Consider the following 7,123-nt stretch of genomic DNA (forward strand, 5'->3'; position numbering starts at 1 on the left):
AACATTTATAATGGTGATTTTAGAAATATTTGACTGATTATAACTGTTTTTTTGATCATTCGGAACATTTGTATTGCTGATTTTCGAAGTTTTGTATGGATGTTAAATTTCTAAAAATCATAAGGGCTCTTTTTTAATTTTCTAATTTATGAGAAACTGTTTGAAAGCAATCATTTTAAGAATTGGGACCTTATTCAGTTGTTTTAAAAATTAAATTATAATTTTCTACAAAATTATATTTAAAAAGGATGTCACGTATTTGGAATGTTTGCAATAATTTTAAAATATTATATTTAAATAAAATTGAAATCAATATCAGTAAAATATAAGAAAATCTTAATTATTTGTATTGTGATTTTCAATTAAGGCAGTGATCTATTCACGTTTCTTTAGATTTTCATATTCGTTTGTAGATTCTTATCCTTTTTCTTGGGATCTGGACTACCAACGGTAGCATATGATAAGCTCATTAAATTCTGATTTTGAGAGCATTTTCCATTTAAGAATGAAAAAGCGTGTAGAATCTCCTGATTCAAAAAGTCAATGCCATCTATTTTCTAAAAAGCGTAACTCTCCTACTTATTTCACTATCCACGGGTGGAACTTGCACCAAGGGGACTGAACAGCTTTCAGTCTTAGGTATTTGCATCATTGAAAAGAGAGCTCTACGAATGATAGGAGATCGTTCTCTAACCGAAATTCTTACTTTTTGCAAGGTATCATGTCTATCATTGTTTTATCGTTATTTTTATAAACAATTCTATAGTGAAATAGCCAGTTGCAATACTCTTAAACAATTCAATAGTAATACCCTCACTGCTAGGAATGCCCATACACGTATTGTTAAGTACAGAGAATTGTCTTTAGCCGCACTATACGAATGTGAAATGCTTTATCAGTCTCAATATTTCCCACTGTGCATCGGTTTCTCCTTTCTAATTCTATCCACATTTTCTAATTGCTCGAATTGTGTCTAATCACTATAAGGGTATTCATAACCCCTTTAGTTCGCGCACAATAAAATAATAAATCTTTGTTTATCTGCCAACAAAATGGAACCACATTTACATTTCGTTACAGAAAACTATATTGAAAAACCATTTAGCTTCTTAGCGTCGTCGTCAATATTATTACATAAGTTGGTAATGAATTTAAGTTTATGAATTATAATTAAGATCAGAAAGAAATCTACATTAGGTCACAGCTTAGTTACGCATTTGTCTGAGCAACTCGAATGTATTAAAAATTGTATATGTATGATATTAATTTCTTAAGAAACTGTATGCAACTAAGAATACCGTTTTCGAGCTCTGGCATAATTTTTTATAAAAAAAAACTTGACTGCTTTTTTCTCAAAATGCTCCTACTAAAAATAATTTTAAAATTTATTTTCGAGAATCATACCTTAAGAATGGATACAGGTGTTAACTTCAAACTTATTTCATGTTATGCAAAATATTATTGTTTTTAAATTGCGATGTTACTTATTGCAAATATTTTATTATTTTAAAGGACACCAACGGAAAGTTATCATTCCAACATACATACTTTGAGCCTATATTTTGAAAGTAAATTTAAATACGACCATGTCAAAATCCATAGCATACCCTAAACACACAACACTTCCAGGTGTTATAATGTTGACTTCTAAGGTTTGAAATTTTAAGGCTAGAACTGAACTGAGCATAAGGATGTTTTTTTTTGCACAAGAACAAGAGGAAGAAAAAAAAATTCCTATGCTTCTATGAAAACATATCCTTGTAGCAAAAGATCTCATTATAGATACAACGAAATGACAAACTTTTCTTTAGTTCACTTTTCTCTTTTTTTGTCTTCATCTTCATCTCTTATGTCTCTAATGGAATCTTATAGTATCTTAAAAAAAATGGGCGCTCCTATATGAATTTCCTGTCCCTGTAGCTTTCTTCACATAAGGAATGAGACTTATTTCGATGACGATTAGAGGTATGATGGGAGTGAGCCAAAGAAATAAACTTGTTCATATCTTACATAAGCTTTATTGATAAAACAAGAAAAAACATAACTTGTATACCTACCAAGACGAAAAAACTATAAAAGAAGGTGACTTTTCCAGGTCACTCGGCTCTTAATAAAACACAAACAACTACATAAGGCGACATTATTGGCTTTCAACAAGTAGGCCAAGAAGTCGCTTCTTATGAATTTATGAATAAAAATGATAAAACGTCAATGAGGAATGAAATGATGAAGGTATGGATCTTTATAATAATATGATGATGACTGATGAGATTTAGAGCACCTTGGGTTTAGGTTTGGGCCGTTTCGAGGCTTTGTTTTTATAAATCATTTTTAGTAAAAACGATGATGGGAGGTAATCACATTAATCTTCATAGTCGGGTTGGTTGATCCACACCACACCCACTCTTGATCGGTGGTTTAGTAATTTTCACCTTTGCTTGTTCAATTTTTTATTTTGAACCAACTCCAAAACTTCAGCGTTGCCGTCTTCTATTTCAAAGTCGATGGGGGTATGATATTAGCATATCCGTTTTGTATTCGAATAAATTACAACTTATTTTAATTTCCTTATCTCTTGACTGGCAATGATTTAAAATGCATACAAAATGCTCAGCATTCTACAATTTTCTATCAATAAATTAAGAAAGATAACGCATTGTTAATAGCCCGTGGCAACGCTATTTCTCTAGGTTTCCAGGTCAAGAAGTTAGAATGCATATTAACCGAGGGCGGATGAAGATTATATTCATGACCAGTGGCTTAGGTAGATTTTAGTTTTTGTTTTTTATTATTATTAAGTCTGCTCGTTTATAAATATTGCCCTTTCAACAAACCAGTAAATTATTGGCTACCTTTTTTCTCTCAACACAAACATTTGAAAATACATACAAAAATAAAGTGTAGGTATTAAAGACAAATTGATGTCTTAAATAAGTTGTTGTTATCTTGTGGTCGTTTAGATTCCAGCTGCAGCTTCCAATTTAAGTAAAAAGGTCTTATCAATCAAATGTCTAGAAGTCTAGACACATTAATACCTTTTTTCTACTAACAACAACCAAAAAATTATAATAAAAAACATCAATATCTTTATGAATATTGAATTGGAGAAAACTTGCTACTAATGTAAATACTCACTGTGTATGGTGTTTTGATAAGAAATTGAAATATTAATGAAAAAATTAAATTTTATAAGTTGAAATATTGTAAGCTTGCCGATTAATCCCTTAAAGAAGAAATCTGTGAATCAGACGAATTTTGAGTACGTTTTTATTTAAATTTTCAAAAATATCATTCTTCTTTCCAAAAAGTTAATATGCTCAGATAGTCAATTGTTACAAAAGAATAATATAAATTAAATATGGAAAAATTATATGTAGCTTACGAATTTCATTGGGTCAAAAACATTTTTTATAATAATTGGGTCTTTTTAGAAGATATTCAAAATTCAAACAGAATTGGTTAGTAAAGTAAGATTTAACAGGCAAACATTTTGCGAGGCTACGGAAGTCTTAAAAATTGTATGTTTTCTGTAATTAGGTTAAGTCAACTTGAGTACATCGAAATTTTTCAAAAGAAGAGAGAAAGAAAATAGTTTCGAAAAACTTGATTAATTTTCAGCTTTTATTCACAATATCTGATTCTTGATGAAAAAACGAATCTGGGATTCCACCCACACTGATAACTTCCCACCACGTCTGTCGATTTGGCTTGCTTAAATGATTTATTAAATTTTCTTTTAAGTTTTCATTTTTTGTAAAAACACGGTCACTTAGATTTTTCTCAGAATGTTGTAGTTTTAAGGCAATATCTCAAAGTTTCGAAAAGATTTTTGAGCAGAAAATCAATTTTTACAATCTTTTATTAATTTTTTTGTTTAGGATTTTATTTTTGTAAGAAAAAGTGTGAATTCAATTTTTCTTAAATTTTGTCCTAATGTTGACAACAATATTTTTATAAGTTAAATTAGCTGGAAGTTAAAATTTCAAGTTTTCGAAAAGATATTTGAGTCGAAAATCAATGTCTACCAACTTTTGTTAAATTTTCTTATGAGTTTATATTTTTTGTAAAAAAACCTTCATTTAGATTTTTTCCTAAAATATTACTAAATGTTGATAACAAATTTTTTGAAAAGATAAAAGTAGTTTTAATCCAATATCAAAGTTTTGAAAAGATATTTTATTCCAAAATCAATTTTTACGAACTTTATCAATTTTGTTTAGGATTTTATTTTTTGTAAAAAAACTATCAATTCTATTTTTCTCAAAATTTTACCAGATGTTTTTACGTTATTTTTCGTTGCACAAAATTTGTTTTGGGGGAGGTTCATGAGATATTTATTGCTAACCAATATTTGCAACTTTTTTAAACTGCTATGGTAAAATAACCAACCACGCAATTTTCTTGAGATCAATTTCTGCATGTTTCTGCCACATTGTCTGAATAACAAAATTTATTTGAAGTTGATATCTGTTCTGGTTGTTGAGCTATGAACGACGAAAAGAACGTCAAATTTGACAAATCGGACCCATTACAATAAATTTCTATGGGAAGTTACAATATTTGTTTGTATATGAAAGTTGTTTAAAAGCTTTTAAATTTGTCAATATATGTTTTTTTAAATTTTTTTCAAGGTAAGAAAATCCTTAAAATTTAAAGATATCTATTTTTTAAAGTCCAATTTTGAAGTAAAAATTTCAAGTATTCTGATCTTCAGTTTCTTGGAAATTTACCAGGCTAAACAAATTATCAAACAAATTTGAGGTATTTAGAGATCTAACTTTTAATATCCAATCTTCAAAATGTCTCATCATTGCTTTTTTTTGGAATATCAAAAGCTCCATATTGTTAAGTATTTTGAGCTTTAATTTTTAGGTACAAACTTAAAGAAACAATTTCAATATTTTTTAAATTAGGAACACTTTAACAGGATACAAATTTGTCATTGCATTTTTTTGGAATTAATTTTGCGAAGCTAAGAAAGTCTTCAAAATTGTGAGGTGTTTTGAGTACTTATTTTTAAGGTCAACATTGTACCAAATATTAATTTACGTTTCATTATTTAAAAAAAAAATAATTTTGAACTCTTATTTTCATGATCCAACTCTTCTTTTCATGAAGTCTCGAAATATTTGAGGTACATATTTTGAGCTCTAATTTTCAAGATAAATTGAAAGGTCTTTAAAATTCAGAGCTTCTAAATTTCTTATCATATATTTTTTTTAGCTTTGCCAGGCTAAGAAAGTCTCTTGAACGTTAAGTCTTGAATTACCAGCTGAAGTACCAAGTTTAAATACTTGCTCAAATTAAAAAAGGCTTCAAAACAATTTAAGTTTTCCATTGCGTGTTAAAAGAGTTCAAAATTATAATTAATTTTGAGCTCTTGTTTTCACTGTCAAAATTGTACTAAATTTCCAGCTTACTCTAATAAAGTGCACATAATACATTTTAAATTCTATTTAAGATTCTTATCAGGCTACAAAAGTCCCCAAAAATGAAAGGTTTTTGAAACCCTTTAATTTCAAATTCAAATATGATAGACTACATTTAAGATTTTGTCAAATTGAAAACATGTGAAAGGGATCTTAATTTTACAAAATATTTGTTGGAATTTTATCAGCTTAAGGATGTTCCCAAAATGTTGACATATTTTCATCTTTAATTTCAAGTTTTAGTTTGATTTTTCAAATTTAAAGTTATCTTAAATTAAAGAACACTTCAAAAGCATTTAAATTTCTCATTAAAGAATTATTTGAATTCCACCTGGCTGATAAATTCTCCAAAAAGTTGGGGTGATTTGAGCTCTAATTTTCATAGTTGAGTTTGAACTTGAAGTTCCAAATTTCTAGTTTGCTCAAAATTTGTAGTTTCAAAGTCCAATCAGAATAACCAAATTTCAAGTTTTCTCAATTTACAAGAACTTAAAAACATCCATTTTCTTAAAAGTAATTTTGCTTAAAGTACAAAATGTTTAGCATTTAAAAAATTGACACCAAAAATATTAAATTAAAAAAAAAAGAAGACAAAAAATTGATTAACAAGACTTCTGTGAAAAACAATGGAAAATATGCTTGTGGCTCAATATCAGTTAATTTTAAACAGTTCAATACCGAAACAGTGCATAATATTTACTAAAAATAAATGTTAACGGGCTAAAATTTGTTAGAACGCTATAAATTGTGGATAATGTACGTACATTCAATTTGGGCGGACACCACGCCCCTTAGATTGTAACATATCATTTTTCATTTTGTTTTTTTTTTGTATAATGTATTGATTGGAACGGCACTCTGATAAATTTTGATCACAAGTTCTCCTTGTTGATCACAACAAATACTTGAGCAATGGATGGCTACCAGTCCCTAAAATCGAAAACCAAAATTTTTCAACATTTTTCAATCCTTGCATTACCTCTATCCGAAATTTCTGAATTGTACGGAATAGCTTACAATCCGTTTTCTTCTTTTTTAATTTTGGAGTGTTGTTTTGCTTGAACCCTTTAGACTAAGATAAGTTTTGATCAATATCCTGTATGAGTCTTAAAACCGTATGTCCGTTTTCGATGCTGCACTGCATACTCTAAATATTTAAGGACCAAGTTCTCTTGATTAAGACAATATTATAAAGCTTAAAATATCATAACAGAGTTTTGAAAAACGGAAAACGGTGTTTGGTCGAACTTGGTTAAGTACTACCACGGCAATTGATTTAAACCACTTTAATCGATCTAAGTTTTTGAATTTTAAGATTTGTGATTTTTTCCCAAAATAATGAACATTTAAGAGAACCTCATTTAATCACAAATATGGGTTCTTCAGCTGTGTCAAAATGATACCGAAGTCCATATTTTCGTAATTGTATCAAAATATATCCTGTCCATCATAAGAGAAGCCTTATTTGTAGACTTTCTAAAAATGGATGATCTCAAATATTACGTTTCATTTGGGATGCTTTTAAATTAGTATCGAGTCTTTTAAGTTACCCCAAATTTCCGCTTCATTACAATTTCGAAACATGATTTTAATTGGACCAAATTAATTTGATATTACTTAAGATCTTTTGTATAGTGACTTTATTACCAAAATTTAGACACCAAAATTTTCTTCCCGAGAAATTTGAAGTTTCC

This window comes from Eupeodes corollae, chromosome 2, assembly GCF_945859685.1.
Source record: "Eupeodes corollae chromosome 2, idEupCoro1.1, whole genome shotgun sequence".
NCBI classification, from domain to species: domain Eukaryota; kingdom Metazoa; phylum Arthropoda; class Insecta; order Diptera; family Syrphidae; genus Eupeodes; species Eupeodes corollae.